Consider the following 17,002-nt stretch of genomic DNA (forward strand, 5'->3'; position numbering starts at 1 on the left):
TGTCCTGGTGCAAAGCTCGAGTTGTGACTGCCGCAGGTATCTTAGCTCGGTGACAACCCCCTGTTAATGAAGGTACCTCATACATTGCTCTCCGAGAAGTTGAGGTAGGAGACGTGCTCCCTGACTCCCCGTTGTGGGTATGGCCTCCTGAGCAGTGCTCCCCTCCTCCTCCCTCTTCTCCCAGCTTCTCCTGCTGTCTCCTGTCTTCTTTGCTGCTCCCCCTCATCCTTCAGCCCCAAAGGCTGCCCTACCAGACCACCCATGACGGCAGTACAATGGTTGTGAAGGCAAACAAAAACAGGGCAGCACCAACATTATATTATGTTCTGCAGTCAAATTTAACTTTCCAGAATCAGATAACAGGCCAAAAAACACTTCGAAGTTGTTTCTAAACTGACAACTGAAATGACAAAACATCAATTCATCTATATAGAGTGGATGATCTCTTTAAATAGCGTTGCTGAAGGGTCCTGCTGCCTGTTAGCGCCACGAGTTACTGACCAAGTTTGTCACGTAGTGAATTGGGCGCTGGGGTAACTCAATATCAGAAAGGGATCCTACAACAAACGTAGGACCCTTATTTAAATATAAATTTTCAGTGTATTATTAATTCTGACGTACACCCTGGAGCAGCCCGATTCAATATGGTAGCTTGCGCACTTCCAGTTTGAAATTAGTGTGCGCGTGCCCGATATCTTGGATGCTTTGGTGCCCGTTTTGCACCTCAAAAATGGCATGCCACCATCAGATTTCTAGGCCATAGGTTCTACTTATGACCGTTTTGGAACAATGGGACTCAGCTCAAGTCAGACATTTTTCAAGTAATCCTTGTACCTTGTCAGTGTTAATTAATTTTTCTTTCAAGATTGTTTCGAAAAAAGCTTTTGTTTAACTAGGGTTACAAGTTTTGTGAATTCTTCTAATTCACAACTACCATTAAGTAAAAGAATTTGATTAAGCAAATACAGACAATAACTACATAGGATGATAAAACACATGATACAGAATACATCACAACACTGCTGTTAGATCTCTTAATTTCCAATGAAATACGAACTCCGATTGTAGTTTTAACTTCTTTATTTTCAGCAGAGAGCAAGAACAAGTTCTTGGCTTTAAGCCAGGTCTTTGTTCTTCTGGTACCACATGGTCAAAATGGCTGTACTTACACCTGGATCAATTTACAGAAAAGAACTCACCTTCTTTGACCTTATTGGCTCAATTAATAGTCTTTTCACCTTTTAATTGGCTCGCTACCCAAGGTCCTAAAATGTCAAGTTGATTGATGACTTCATGCAACATGCTAACACTCATGTAGCATCTCTGACTTCTTGTCTGTGAATTTTCACAGCCTGTCTAAATGCAGCCTGTTTGCATTCTCTATCAACCCCCCCTTTGATTCTTTCACAAACTGAATCATAAAACATCAGGTATCACTGGTTAAACATTCTACAAAATAATTTCATGCATGTTAATAGAGTTTCCTTCTAAAATTTGTTGATGTGTTTCGCCACATGTCCGGCCTAGTAACTTCCACACAAATTTACAAAACCCGAGTTCCATCGTGGCCACAATGGAAGTCTGGTTTTAGTAGGTTAATTAACCTTATTCCAATTTAATCCAAATCAATATCTTAGTTCAACCAGTAAACAACCTTCCCTCAGGCATAACATACCCCTGTGCCACGTACAGACGGTCTGCTGGGACCTGCAAGGTGTCTCACCTGCGGGACAGCAGCTACAGCCGCCTGGTCGCAACAACATTTAATCAACATAAACAAACAATATAAAAGTAAAACAATTACAACAAATAGAATTAAACCTTCCACCAATAAAGTTCCTATTGAACCTAGCCATTCAGTGGCTCCACTCCACAAAGTGAATGATGGGGGTTGCTTAAGTTTTTCTACCTCCTTTTGGATATGCTCCGCTAAGTGGGTAATTTCTTCGGAGCTATCTGGGATATATGTGCAACACTCAGTTCCGAGTAGGGTGCAAGTACCTCCCTTTTCAGCCTGGATGTAATCAAGGGCCAGTCTATTCTGTAAGGCTACTGTGCGGATTGCTACCATTTCTGCATTGATTTTAACTAGGGCCTCTGAGGTATCATTGGCTACCTGTTCCACAACAGATGCCATGTTAATGGATTCCCTTGCCAGTCTGGCGGTCCCATACCCAGGGATCAGAATGGCAAAGAACCTCTCTGTTTCTGTGATAGCTCTCTTAGGACGGTGTAAATGTTCCAACAGTGACTTTATATGATACTTATAAGGCACAATGTAGGCTAAATAGCAGGATCCCATCCAATTCTGGGGCAGCCAAGGGTAGGTCTTGTGGCCACACACCCAATAGGTGCCATTATAGGCAATGAATGTTAGCTGTTTCTTTGTCAGCAACACTCCGGGGCCTGTCCAGGCTTTTCCATCTGTTTTATTCAGAATCCCCGTTACGTTAAAAATTCCCACATCGGCCCAGTTTGGATGGTTCCGTGGCTTAATTATATTATAATTCCGGGAGCAGTTACTATACCCCATATTTTGGCCTCCTTTGATGTTTCTAATCAGACAGACTGATTCCCCCGGTCTTCCTATTCCCGTTGTATTAGTGATAACAAAAAATGGGGGCCGTTTGGAATTATTGTAGCACGGTTGGTATCCCCCTTCAAAGGTAGTCAGATTGTAACCTGCTGACTTCCATTTACGTGCCCAGTTTTCCGTATCCTGAAACGCATTGCCTGTTTTGTTTTGATTAATTATCCACTCAGCCATTTCCGAGATATTCAAGGGAACTGGCCTCAAGGGAATCCCTCTCTTTGAGTGAATAGGAATATGCGCACACCCCCAACAACTAGAAATGTTACCTTGTTTGGCATAAATGTATGACATATATAAAAAGGTATTTACATGTAATTCCCTTGCTACCCTACTATTTCCCTTTGGTGCAGAAGGTTGGCTAGTAAGAAGTAGGCCTATGCCTAGAATACCTACAATCAATAATACAGTAAATTTATACATTTTCGCAAAAAGTAATTGTCCTTATTAGATTTCAGCTTCAGTTGCGGGTGCTCGTTTAATGTGTGAAGCGTGGATCCAGGCTTTCTTTCCTTGGACTTTAATAGCTGCCTGGGTGGTCAATAACACTTGATAAGATCCCTCCCATTTGGCACCCAAAGGTTCTTTATTCAACTTTTTCACATACACCCAGACTCCCGGGATGATGTCATGTCCTCCTTTGGGTGGATTACCCCAAGCTGCCGATACCTGTCGGGAAACAGAACTAATAGCATTGGTTAAGTTCTGACAGTATGATAACAAAGTGTCACTCATTAAGTGAACATCAGCTTTCCGTAAATCGATAGTTCCTGGCAGCGACATGGGTCTTCCTGTTATAATTTCAAATGGGCTTAGACCTGTAGTTCTGTTCGGGGTTGCCCTAATACTACATAGCACTATTGGTAGTGCCTGGGGCCATGGTGTTCCTTCTTGGTGATATTTGGCAAGCCGTTGTTTCAGAGTTCGATTCATTCGTTCTACTTGTTCTGATGATTGTGGATGATAAGGACAGTATAAATCCCACGTAATGTTCAGTAACCTACAGACTTCTTGGCAGACAGCAACTGTGAAGTGTGTTCCCTGATCTGAGTCAATGCTACTCGGGACTCCCCATCGGAGAATGTAATGAGTGCTTTCAATCTGCACATCTGTGTTGGTTCTTCTGGAGGAATGCCCTGTGAGGCGGCATCTTTAGCTGCCTGGTCGGCTAGGGCATTTCCCTGTGCTTCTGTGGTATTTTCCTTGGTATGGGCCTTACACTTCAGGATGGACACTTCTTGAGGTAATTGTAAGGCCTCCAGTAAGTCTCGGACTTCTTTACCATTTCAGATAGGTGTACCAGCAGCAGTGAGGAATCCTCTTTTCCGCCATAACAGACCAAAGTCATGAGCGACTCCAAAAGCATAACGCGAATCTGTGTAGACATTAGCTGTCTGTCCTTCTGCTATTTGACATGCTTCTGACAGGGCCCGTAACTCGGCCTGTTGTGCTGACGTTCCTGAGGGTAAACATCCTTTTGCCACTACCTCATATAAGGTTGTAACTGCCCATCCTGCTTTTTTGGTACCATTGTCAACAAAGGAGGAACCATCTGTAAACAGGATGAGGTCTGGGTTGTGCAGAGGCTCCTCTGCTGCTAAGGCTGCCATAATTTCTTTACTGGGGTCTTGAGTCGTAGGCTTTCCAGCCGATCAATAGGTCGGTATTTAATTAACTAACACACCGCCGAAGTTTAGACGTTTATGGGACCTCGAGCCGACTACCAACCGGAGGGTTCGCAAACCGGAGGCTTTCGGAATCGCATAGAAGGAGAGGCGAATTTTGACTTTTGACCAAGGACTTTTTAAAAAGAGGAGTCCTTACCTCAATATGTAGGTCCGATGTCCAAAATTCAGTTTCTTTCGTCAGCGATCCTGTTTGTGACGCCAAAATTGTTAGATCTCTTAATTTCCAATGAAATATGAGCTCCGATTGTAGTTTTAACTTCTTTATTTTTGGCAGAGAGTAATAACAAGTTCTTGGCTTTAAGCCAGGTCTTTGTTCTTCTGGTACCACATGGTCAAAATGGCAGTACTTATACCTGGATCAATTTACAGAAAAGAACTCGCCTTCTTTGACCTTATTGGCTCAATTAATAGTCTTTTAACCTTTTAATTGGCTCGCTACCCAAGGTCCTAAAATGTCAAGTTGATTGATAACTTCATGCAACATGCTAACACTCATGTAGCATCTCTGACTTGTTGTCTGTGAATTTTCACAGCCTGTCTAAATGCAGCCTGTTTGCATTCTCTATCAACTGCCACAAATGGAGATCCACAGCAAGCATTCAAACAACAGTCAAACTATGAGGGTGGGAGGCAACTGTATATGCCATGCATGCTTAATACATCACAATATTATAACGTAATGCTGGGATCACCTTCCCTGGTGGACCTGTTGAGGTCATTAAACTGATGTTCAATGCGTTGAATGGCGTCTTACCTTCTGCATTGTGGCCTGAGCCACTCATCTGAGTAGCTTGCAGCCATTGGCAGGAAAGAATCTCCCTCCTCTAGAACATCTACTCCAGCAAGATCCCAAACCTTCAATGATGAACTCTGGTGCCCTGCTACAAGCACAGCTACGTGTTGACACAGTTGAAGCTATTAGCCCTTTGCTTTCTAACTAGAAGCAGCAGTGGCATTTAACGTTACTGCACAAGATAAAAGTTCACGGGATTGGGGGAAATATATTAGCATGGATAGAGGATTGGCTAACTAACAGAAAACAGAGAGTCGGGATAAACGGGTCATTTTCCGGTTGGCAAACAGTGAATAGTGGGATGCCGCAGGGATCGGTGCTGGAGCCTCAACTATTTACAATCTATATTAATGACTTGGATGAAGGGACCGAGTGTGATGTAGCTAAGTTTGCTGATGATACAAAGATGAGTGGGAAAGCAAATTGTGAGGAGGACACAAAACATCTGCAAAGGGATATAGACAGGCTAAGTGAGTTGCCAAAAATTTGGCAGATGAAGTATAATGTGGGAAATTTGTGGTTATCCACTTTGGCAGAAAAAATAGAAAAACAAATTCTAATTTAAATGGAGAAAAATTCAAAGTGCTGCAGTACAGAGGGACCTGAGGGTTCTTGTGCATGAAACACAAAAAGTTTGTATGCTGATACAGCATGTAATCAGGAAGGCAAATGGAATGTTGGCCTTTATTGCAAGGGGGATAGAGTATAAAAGCAGAGAAGTCCTGTTACAACTGTACAGGGTAATGGTGAGGCCACACCTAGAGTACTGCATACAGTTTTGGTCTCCGTATTTAAGGAAGGATATACTTGCATTGGAGGCTGTTCAGAGAAGGTTCACTAGGTTGATTCCGGAGATGAGGGAGTTGACTTATGAAGATAGGTTGAGTAGGTTGGGTCTATACACATTGGAGTTCAGAAGAATGAGAGGTGATCTTATCAAAACATATAAGATAATGAGGGGGCTCGATAAAGTGGATGCAGAGAGAATGCTTCCATTCACAGGGGAAACTAAAACTAGAGGACATAGCCTCAGATTAAGGGGCCAGCCATTTAAAACTGAGATGAGGAGGAATTTTTTCTCTCAGAGGGTTGTAAATCTATGGAATTCTCTGCCCCAGAGAGCTGTGGAGGCTGGGTCATTGAATATATTTAAAGTGGAGATAGACAGATTTTTGAGCGATAAGGGAATAAAGGGTTATAGGGAGCGGGCAGGGAAGTGGAGCTGAGTCCATGATCAGATCAGCCTTGATCTTATTAAATGGTGGAGCAGGCTCGAGGGGCCAGGTGTCCTACTCCTGCTCCTATTTCTTATGTTCTTATGTTCTTAAGGCCTACGACAGCATGCGATTACAGACCCATGAATGGGCAAGCTGCCAAATAGAGGCACTACTGGTGCCTCGAAGGCTCGCTCACACTGTGCAAATTAGGCCTTCCGTGGGGCAGAGGTCAGGCCAGCACTTGCCTGTCTGGTTCATGCTGGTATCACCCTATCTGACATGTACTGAACAGATGCCCCCAACAAAATGAGAACAGAAATTGGTTGGAGGGGCGGAATTCACAGAAACCCTTATACAATAGGAATTACTGGGCAATGAGTGTATTGCAGCAAATCAGTATTCTGCTCACAGAGATTAACATCTTGACTCAGAAGGGAAATAAGTTTTGTAACATTTTAATTGTTGGGATTGATTGATTATGAAATATGATTCCACGAAACAAATTAATCCTTCAATCACTTGGCAAAGGCATCGGAATTCCTGACACACATTTGGTAGGTTTGTAATTGCTGTCTGTATGAGTCAAAACCCTCTCAGTGTAACAGGCACTACTACTTTGTCTGCCAATAAAATAGTTGGCAGATATTCCCATGGAATGGACAGTACCAACCTGCCATTGTGTGTCATTATCTTTCCAACGAGCTCTCCCTCACTGAGGCATTCTCTTGGGAGCTGATTAAAAACGCTGTGTGCGACTCAGAAGGCAATGGGGAGGGGCAAAATCCCAAAGATCTGCAGCCAAGTTCGACTTTATGTTCATATGGTCGTCTTCACTTGTGGCTCATCCACGTCAACTGGGCATCCTGGACAGTAATTATAACCAGAGCCATTGATTCTAATTGACTCTTATGTTTTCAATTTTTAAGAAACAGATGCCTGGATTAATAATCCAGAGAACATGAGTTGAAATCACAAAGCGAGAGAGGAGAGAAACAGAGTGAGAGAGAGAAACAGAGTAAGAGGGAGAAACCGAGCGAGAGAGAGAAACCGAGCGAGAGAGAGAAACCGAGCGAGAGAGAGAAACCGAGCAAGAGAGAGAAACCGAGCGAGCGCGAGAAACAGAGTGAGAGAGAGAAACCGAGCGAGAGAAAGAAAACGAGCAAGAGAGGAGAGAAACAGAGTGAGAGAAACAGAGTTAGAGAGAGAAACCGAGTGAGAGAGGAGAGAAACAGAGCGAGCGAGAGAAACTGAGCGAGAGAAGAGAGAAACAGAGTGAGAGAGAGAAACCGAGTGAGAGAGGAGAGAAACAGAGCGAGAGAGAGAAACTGAGCGAGAGAGGAGAGAAACAGAGTGAGAGAAACAGAGTTAGAGAGAGAAATCGAGTGAGAGAGGAGAGAAACAGAGCGAGAGAGAGAAACTGAGCGAGAGAGGAGAGAAACAGAGTGAGAGAGAGAAACAGAGTAAGAGGGAGAAACCGAGCGAGAGAGAGAAACCGAGCGAGAGAGAGAAACCGAGCGAGAGAGAGAAACCGAGCAAGAGAGAGAAACCGAGCGAGCGCGAGAAACAGAGTGAGAGAGAGAAACCGAGCGAGAGAAAGAAAACGAGCAAGAGAGGAGAGAAACAGAGTGAGAGAAACAGAGTTAGAGAGAGAAACCGAGTGAGAGAGGAGAGAAACAGAGCGAGCGAGAGAAACTGAGCGAGAGAAGAGAGAAACAGAGTGAGAGAGAGAAACCGAGTGAGAGAGGAGAGAAACAGAGCGAGAGAGAGAAACTGAGCGAGAGAGGAGAGAAACAGAGTGAGAGAAACAGAGTTAGAGAGAGAAATCGAGTGAGAGAGGAGAGAAACAGAGCGAGAGAGAGAAACTGAGCGAGAGAGGAGAGAAACAGAGTGAGAGAGAGAAACCAAGCGAGAGAAACAAGTGAGAGAAACAGAGCGAGAGAGAGAAACCGAGTGAGAGAGGAGAGAAACAGAGTGAGAGAAACAGAGTTAGAGAGAGAAACCGAGCGAGAGAGGAGAGAAACAGAGTGAGAGAGAGAAAACGAGCAAGAGAGGAGAGAAACAAAGCGAGAGAGAGAAACAGTGAGAGGAGAGAAAGAGTGAGAGAGAAACAGAGTAAGAGGGAGAGAAACAGAGTGAGAGAGAAACAGAGTGAGAGAGGAGAGAAACAGTGAGAGAGGAGAGAAACAGAGTGAGAGAGAGAAACCGAGTGAGAGGAGAGAAACAGAGTGAGAGAGGAGAGAACGAGTGAGAGAGAAACAGAGTGAGAGAGAGAAACAGAGTGAGAGAGGAGAGAAACAGCGTGAGAGAGAAACAGAATGAGAGAGGAGAGAAACAGCGTGAGAGAGAAACCGAGCGAGAGAGGATAAAAACAGAGTGAGAGAGGAGAAAAACAGAGCGAGAGAGAGAAACAGAGCGAAAGAGGAGAAAAACAGAGAGAGAGAAACAGAGCGAGAGAAACAGACCGAGAGAGAGAAACAGAGCGAGAGAGGGAAACAGAGAGAGAGAGCGAAACAGAGTGAGAGAGAGAAACAATCTCAGAGGAGAAAATGACAAATGTTTTTAGCTTTTGTAATAAAATAACAGTACTCAAACAGATTAAGTGTTAATTTATCTCATTTTCTGTTTGTAGGACCTTGCTGTGAGAAAAGCTATGAACATGCCAGTCATCACCCTGAGACGTGCTGGCAGCACGTTAGCTGGTGTTACAGTGTTAGTCAGAAATGAATCAGCAGCATAATAGGGTGATGATGACCTCGCTTGCTACAAGTAGTGCCTTCCCTCTGCTGCAACTTGGTTACAGATGTCCATAGAATCATAGAAATTTACAGCACGGAAGGAGGCCATTTCAGCCCATCGTGTCCATGCCGGCCGACAAAGAGCTATCCTCGCTAATCCCACTTTCCAGCTCTAGGTCCATAGCCCTGTAGGTTACAGCACTTTAAGTGCATATCCAAGTACTTTTTAAATGCGGTGAGGGTTTCTGCCTCTACCAGCCTCTACCAAACTCCTACCACCCTCTGGGTGAAAACAATTTCCCCTCAAATCTCCTCTAAACTTCCTACCAATTACTTCAAATCTATGCCCCTTGGTTGTTGACCCCTCTGCTAAGGGAAATAGGTCTTTCCTATCCACTCTATCTAGTCCCCTCATAATTGTATACTCCTGAATAAGGTCTCCCCCCAGCCTCCTCTGTTCCAAAGAAAACAACCCTAGCCTATCCAATCTTTCCTCATAGCCAAAACTCTCCAGTCCAGGCAACATCCTCATAAATCTCTTTTGTACCCTCTCCAGTGCAGTCATATCTTTCCTGTAATGTGGTGACCAGAATTACATGCAGTACTCAAAATTTGTTGCAGCACATGACTTAGAGCAAGGGAGACATTTGGCCTTGGCTGCTGACAGGTAAGGTGTGAAGATCTGCAGAAATTAGTGGTGCCAAATCACAGCTCCAGTCAGGCACAGCAAACCCTCGCAGTATTAGACATGGTGCCAGCTATTGCTAGGTCATCGCATGACCCAGGCCCAAGTGTTACAGGGCCTTCTCCATTCCATGAAGCTGCTATAGATGATCAGAAGTCTGCCACCAGCCGTACTCTTTCCATTGGGGTAACACCTAGAAGGAACATGATATTAGGGTCTAGCAGGTTACAAACTGTCACTGAGGTAAAAATATTAGTATCATGTTAATACAGAGAAAAGAATGGAAGCAATGTAAAGAAAGAAATAAGCTGTAGCATTTCTAAAACAACAATCTTATAGAATGGCGGAGCAGACTCGAGGGGCCGTATGGCTACTCGTGGTCCTATTTCTTATATTCTTAAAGAGCATTTCATGAACTCAAGATGTCACAAAGCGCTTTACAGCCAATTAAATACTTTTGAAGTGTAGTCACTGTTGTAATGTAGGAAAGGTAGCAGCCAATTTGTGTACAGCAAAGTCCCAGAAACAGCAATGCGATAAATAACCAGCTAATCTGTTTTAATGATGTTGGTTGAGCAATAAATGTTGGCCTAGGACACTGGGAAGAACTCCCCTTCCCTTTTTCAAAATAGAGCCAAGAGATCTTTTACATCTACCTGAGAAGCCAGACGGGGCTTCAATTTAACATCTCATCTTGTGATATCTTCTTTACGACATCATAAACACGCACACACAAGATGGCTCTACAGGAACTTGTCAGGTGACCTTTATTATATTTACATCAGCAGTTGCATTATCACAGTAGTCCACTAGGTGGAGCAGTAGTCCACTAGGTGGAGCAATATTACACTTTTCCCTCCTTAATAAAGAAGTATTCATATCAAAATAATCATCATACATAATTTGCATGGTTATACATAACAAAAGATATGGACTTATTTTGCCATATTTACAAACCAAACCTAACCACTTGTTTTCTGCTTCAAAGAGGATACCTTCACTCTTGAACAGAACCCTCCAAACTTGGTGTCAAACTTAGACACATTCTAGGCTGAGCCTGAGGAGAGCTTTTCTCCAAGGGATGTCCTTGATCTACATTTGAATGCTCTACAACTTCAGACTGTTTGTCTGCCTGACTCGGACTCAGACTTAAATTCTGACTTTCTCTTGGACTTGTTTCTAATACATCTGATGTAGGATTTGCTACTGGTACTCTACTTGTAACAAGATTATCTGACTCATAAGAAATAATCAAATCATTCCAACTTTCAATTCCTTCCACATTTGTAGGTAAAATATAATCAATATGAACAAACCTAAGCATGATTTGGACTCTTCATCTAGTTCAAGTTGTAAGGAGGCATTTGTGAGATCTAACCTTGAGAAGATCTGACCACTTGTCAGCGATGTGAACAAATCTTCTACATTTGACAAAGTATTAGGTAGATTACCCACTAGAACCTGGTTTACGGTTATTTCATAATCACCACACAACCTTACCTTACCATCTGACTTAGGGACAACAACAATGGGTGTACCCCAATTACTTAGATCTACCTTAGAGATAATGTTCTCAGTCTCTAGTCTTTTGAGTTCTTGCTCAACTTTCTCCTTGAGTGCATATTGTATACGATGTGGCTTGCAGTAAACTGGTCTAGCGTCCTTCTGCACTCTGACCCTCGTCTTGAAATCTTGGATTGGAGTGCCTTCAGATATTGCTTGATGACATCCTCTTTCGATGCCAATCTTGTTTCAACACGAAAAATCGTTCCAATCCAGCTTCAGTGATCCCAACCGATTTCTACCTATCAAGGCAGGCTTGTCTCCTAACACTAATAAGAGAGGCAAGCTCTGAAACTGATTCTTGTATTTCATCGGTACGGTGATACGTCCTACCACAGGGATTTGCTCTCCTGAGTAGCCTTGCAGCTCTACCTTCGATTTCTCCATCGGAAAATCACGTAACTTGTCAAGATATAGTGATTCCGGTACTGCACTCACAGATGCACCAGTGTCGATTTCCATGGGTATCCTGGTTCCTGCAACATCTACATGGGTGACGATATTTCGCAAATTGCTGTGAGATACCTTTGTGCTCCTGATGACATGTATCTCCAAAACCTCCTCATCCTGTTGCTTCTCTTCCATGCTATGTAGTCTCTGGTGATTTCTACTTATGACCTTGAAAGTGGTTTACTCTTCAGTCGGCATGCCTTCGCAAGATGCCCAGTTTTCTTGCAGAAAAAGCACTCTGCTTTCACATATGGACAGCTTTGAGCAATGTGTTTCCCAGACACCGATAGCATGCCTTCAATGTGTTGTTACCTTGGCCAGTTGCTGAGGCCTTGGGGCCCAACTGCCTTCTACTTCTAACCTGCAGGGTATTCACCTCGGTTGGCTGACGACTGGAAATGGCACAAAATTCTCAGGAGTATTGTTCGGCCATATCCATCGACATAGCTGTCTGACAGGCTAAATCAAAAGTCAAGATAGGGGTTGTTAACAACTTCTGATGGCTTCATTTTTCATCCCACAAATAAAGCGGTCAAGAAATGATCGGTCCTAAAAGTTTCTGAAATGACAGTGAATGGATAGCTTTTTTAATGCTACAATGCACTCACTGATACTCTCATCAGTTAATTGATCTCGTATTCCAAAACGATAACTTTCAGCAATTTCCAGGGACTCAGGACTAGAGGCCCCTATTTTCCCCATCATTGGGCACCAATTTTTTTGGTGTGGATGGGCAGTTCTAATTTTCCCCAATGTTTAGGTGCCGGTGCCGACTATCAGCACCAGAGTTTTTGGCGCCAGATATTTTGGCGCTGGTGTATATTAAAAAGTGATTATGTGCCGTTTCTGGCCATTAAGGCTATTTTCCCCACCACCGATTTTTTTTTAAACGGTGCATAGGGACAATAGAGACCATTTGGTAAAACCCTACCTTCACTTTTCTATCCCTGGCCGAAGGCCCTCCACGCTTTTCTGAGCAAATAACTGGAGGTTAAAAGTAAATCAGGCGAAATAAAACTTACCGATGACCCTTTTCCACGGATGAGCAAACTGCAGGCAAATTTTTAAAAAATCTTCCAGGACAGCCATTTCCCTCAAAGTCCTAACTCCAGGCAAATTTCAAAGGATACTTTCAATCACATCAACACCTTCAGAGGAGCCTCTACTCTCGAAGACCAAACTGCTTTGAAAATCACAACATCAAAAAGAGCCTTTAGAAAACATTCAGAGGAGCCTTTTTCTTCGTTGAGAGAACTCCAGGCACACTGCGACATTCAGAAGAGCCTTCTCCATGCAGCCGACCTGATCTGCTGCTATCCCTGGCTGATGGTCCTCCATGGAAAACTGTACAACAAACTCCAGGCACACTGGAAAGGATCACTGCATTACATTAAAGACTGGACATTGAATTATGTTTTTAAATAGTCTCCCTTACATTTGCAATGTTATATGACTATTTCTTTACCTTCATCTCTGTAAGAAGAATAAGTGATTAATTTAAAAGAATGTAAAACTGAAATTTTAATCAGAGATATTCATAATTATGTTAGAATTAAGCAATATATTTACACCTGTGATTTAATTATCGCATATATACAGAGATCAATGTTTTTTTTAAGTTTCTTGTTGGGAAGAAGGTTTGCACGTGGGGGTGTACAAATCCTTTCTAAGGCATGGTTCTCTAAGGAGAAATTTAGAACTCAGCAGAGGAGGACAAAGGGTTTGATTAGGGCAGGGAAAATAGAGTACGAGAGGAAGCTTGCAGGGAACATTAAAACGGACTGCAAAAGCATCTATAGATATGTAAAGAGAAAAAGGTTAGTAAAGACAAACGTAGGCCCCCTGCAGTCAGAATCAGGGGAAGTCATAATGGGGAACAAAGAAATGGCAGACCAATTGAATAAGTACTTTGGTTCGGTATTCACGAAAGAGCGAACTACATTAGCAAATGTTACCCCCAGGACATCAGTTCCAGTCCTGTCCAAGTGCAGACCGGTTAGATGCAGGAAGAATGTACCCAATGTTGGGGAAGTCCATAACCAGGGGTCATAGAAACATAGAAACATAGAAACATAGAAAATAGGTACAGGAGTAGGCCATTCGGCCCTTCTAGCCTGCACCGCCATTCAATGAGTTCATGGCTGAACATGCAACTTCAGTACCCCATTCCTGCTTTCTCGCCATACCCCTTGATCCCCCGAGTAGTAAGGACTTCATCTAACTCCTTTTTGAATATATTTAGTGAATTGGCCTCAATAACTTTCTGTGGTAGAGAATTCCACAGGTTCACCACTCTCTGGGTGAAGAAGTTTCTCCTCATCTCGGTCCTAAATGGCTTACCCCTTATCCTTAGACTGTGACCCCTGGTTCTGGACTTCCCCAACATTGGGAACATTCTTCCTGCATCTAACCTGTCTAAACCCATCAGAATTTTAAACGTTTCTATGAGGTCCCCTCTCATTCTTCTGAACTTCAGTGAATACAAGCCCAGTTGATCCAGTCTTTCTTGATAGGTCAGTCCCGCCATCCCGGGAATCAGTCTGGTGAACCTTCGCTGCACTCCCTCAATAGCAAGAATGTCCTTCCTCAGGTTAGGAGATCAAAACTGTACACAATACTCCAGGTGTGGCCTCACCAAGGCCCTGTACAACTTTAGCAACACCTCCCTGCCCCTGTACTCAAATCCCCTCGCTATGAAGGCCAACATGCCATTTGCTTTCTTAATCGCCTGCTGTACCTGCATGCCAACCTTCAATGACTGATGTACCATGACACCCAGGTCTCGTTGCACCTCCCCTTTTCCTAATCTGTCACCATTCAGATAATAGTCTGTCTCTCTGTTTTTACCACCAAAATGGATAACCTCACATTTATCCACATTATACTTCATCTGCCATGCATTTGCCCACTCACCTAACCTATCCAAGTCGCTCTGCAGCCTCATAGCATCCTCCTCGCAGCTCACATTGCCACCCAACTTAGTGTCATCCGCAAATTTGGAGATACTACATTTAATCCCCTCATCTAAATCATTAATGTACAGTGTAAACAGCTGGGGCCCCAGCACAGAACCTTGCGGTACCCCACTAGTCAGTGCCTGCATTCTGAAAAGTACCCATTTACTCCTACTCTTTGCTTCCTGTCTGACAACCAGTTCTCAATCCATGTCAGCACACTACCCCCAATCCCATGTGCTTTAACTTTGCACATTAATCTCTTGTGTGGGACCTTGTCGAAAGCCTTCTGAAAGTCCAAATATACCACATCAACTGGTTCTCCCTTGTCCACTCTACTGGAAACATCCTCAAAAAATTCCAGAAGATTTGTCAAGCATGATTTCCCTTTCACAAATCCATGCTGACTTGGACCTATCATGTCACCTCTTTCCAAATGCACTGCTATGACATCCTTAATAATTGATTCCATCATTTTACCCACTACCGATGTCAGGCTGACTGGTCTATAATGCCCTGTTTTCTCTCCTTTTTTAAAAAGTTGGGTTACATTGGCTACCCTCCACTCGATAGGAACTGATGCAGAGTCAATGGAATGTTGGAAAATGACTGTCAATGCATCCGCTATTTCCAAGGCCACCTCCTTAAGTACTCTGGGATGCAGACCATCAGGCCCTGGGGATTTATCGGCCTTCAATCCCATCAATTTCCCCAACACAATTTCCCGACTAATAAGGATTTCCCTCAGTTCCCCCTCCTTACTAGACCCTCTGACCCCTTTTATATCCGGAAGGTTGTTTGTGTCCTCCTTAGTGAATACTGAACCAAAGTACTTGTTCAATTGGTCCGCCATTTCTTTGTTCCCCGTTATGACTTCCCCTGATTCTGACTGCAGGGGACCTACGTTTGTCTTTACTAACCTTTTTCTCTTTACATATCTATAGAAACTTTTGCAATCCGTCTTAATGTTCCTTGCAAGCTTCTTCTCGTACTCCATTTTCCCTGCCCTAATCAAACCCTTTGTCCTCCTCTGCTGAGTTCTAAATTTCTCCCAGTCCCCGGGTTCACTGCTATTTCTGGCCAATTTGTATGCCACTTCCTTGGCTTTAATACTATCCCTTATTTCCCTTGAGAGCCACGGTTGAGCCACCTTCCCTTTTTTATTTTTACGCCAGACAGGAATGTACAATTGTAGTTCATCCATGCGGTCTCTAAATGTCTGCCATTGCCCATCCACAGTCAACCCCTTAAGAATCATTCGCCAATCTATCCTAGCCAATTCACGCCTCATACCTTCAAAGTTAGCCTTCTTTAAGTTCTGGACCATGGTCTCTGAATTAACTGTTTCATTTTCCATCCTAATGCAGAATTCCACCATATTATGGTCACTCTTCCCCAAGGGGCCTCGCACAACGAGATTGCTAATTAATCCTCTCTCATTACATAACACCCAGTCGAAGATAGTCTCCCCCCTAGTTGGTTCCTCGACATATTGGTCTAGAAAACCATCCCTTATGCACTCCAGGAAATCCTCCTCCACCGTATTGCTTCCAGTTTGGTTAGCCCAATCTATGTGCATATTAAAGTCACCCATTATAACTGCTGCACCTTTATTGCATGCACCCCTAATTTCCTGTTTGATGCCCTCCCCAACATCACTACTACTGTTTGGAGGTCTGTACACAACTCCCACTAACGTTTTTTGCCCTTTGGTGTTCTGCAGCTCTACCCATATAGATTCCACATCATCCAAGTTAATCTCCTCCTTAACCAGCAATGCTACCCCACCTCCTTTTCCTTTTATTCTATCCTTCCTGAATGTTGAATACCCATGGATGTTGAGTTCCCAGCCCTGATCATCCTGGAGCCACGTCTCTGTAATCCCAATAACATCATATTTGTTAACATCTATTTGCACAGTTAATTCATCCACCTTATTGCGGATACTCCTTGCATTAAGACACAAAGCCTTCAGGCTTGCTTTTTTAACACCCTTTGTCCTTTTAGAATTTTGCTGTACAGTGGCCCTTTTTGTTCTTTGCCTTGGGTTTCTCTGCCATCCACTTTTCCTCATCTCCTTTCTGTCTTTTGCTTTTGTCTCCTTTTTGTTTCCCTCTGTCTCCCTGCATTGGTTCCCATCCCCCTGCCATATTAGTTTAACTCCTCCCCAACAGCACTAGCAAACACTCCCCCTAGGACATTGGTTCGGTCCTGCCCAGGTGCAGACCGTCCGGTTTGTACTGGTCCCACCTCCCCCAGAACCGGTTCCAATGCCCCAGGAATTTGAATCCCTCCCTGCTGCACCACTGCTCAAGCCATGTATTCAT

The sequence above is a fragment of the Pristiophorus japonicus genome, chromosome 1 (assembly GCF_044704955.1).
Source record: "Pristiophorus japonicus isolate sPriJap1 chromosome 1, sPriJap1.hap1, whole genome shotgun sequence".
NCBI classification, from domain to species: domain Eukaryota; kingdom Metazoa; phylum Chordata; class Chondrichthyes; family Pristiophoridae; genus Pristiophorus; species Pristiophorus japonicus.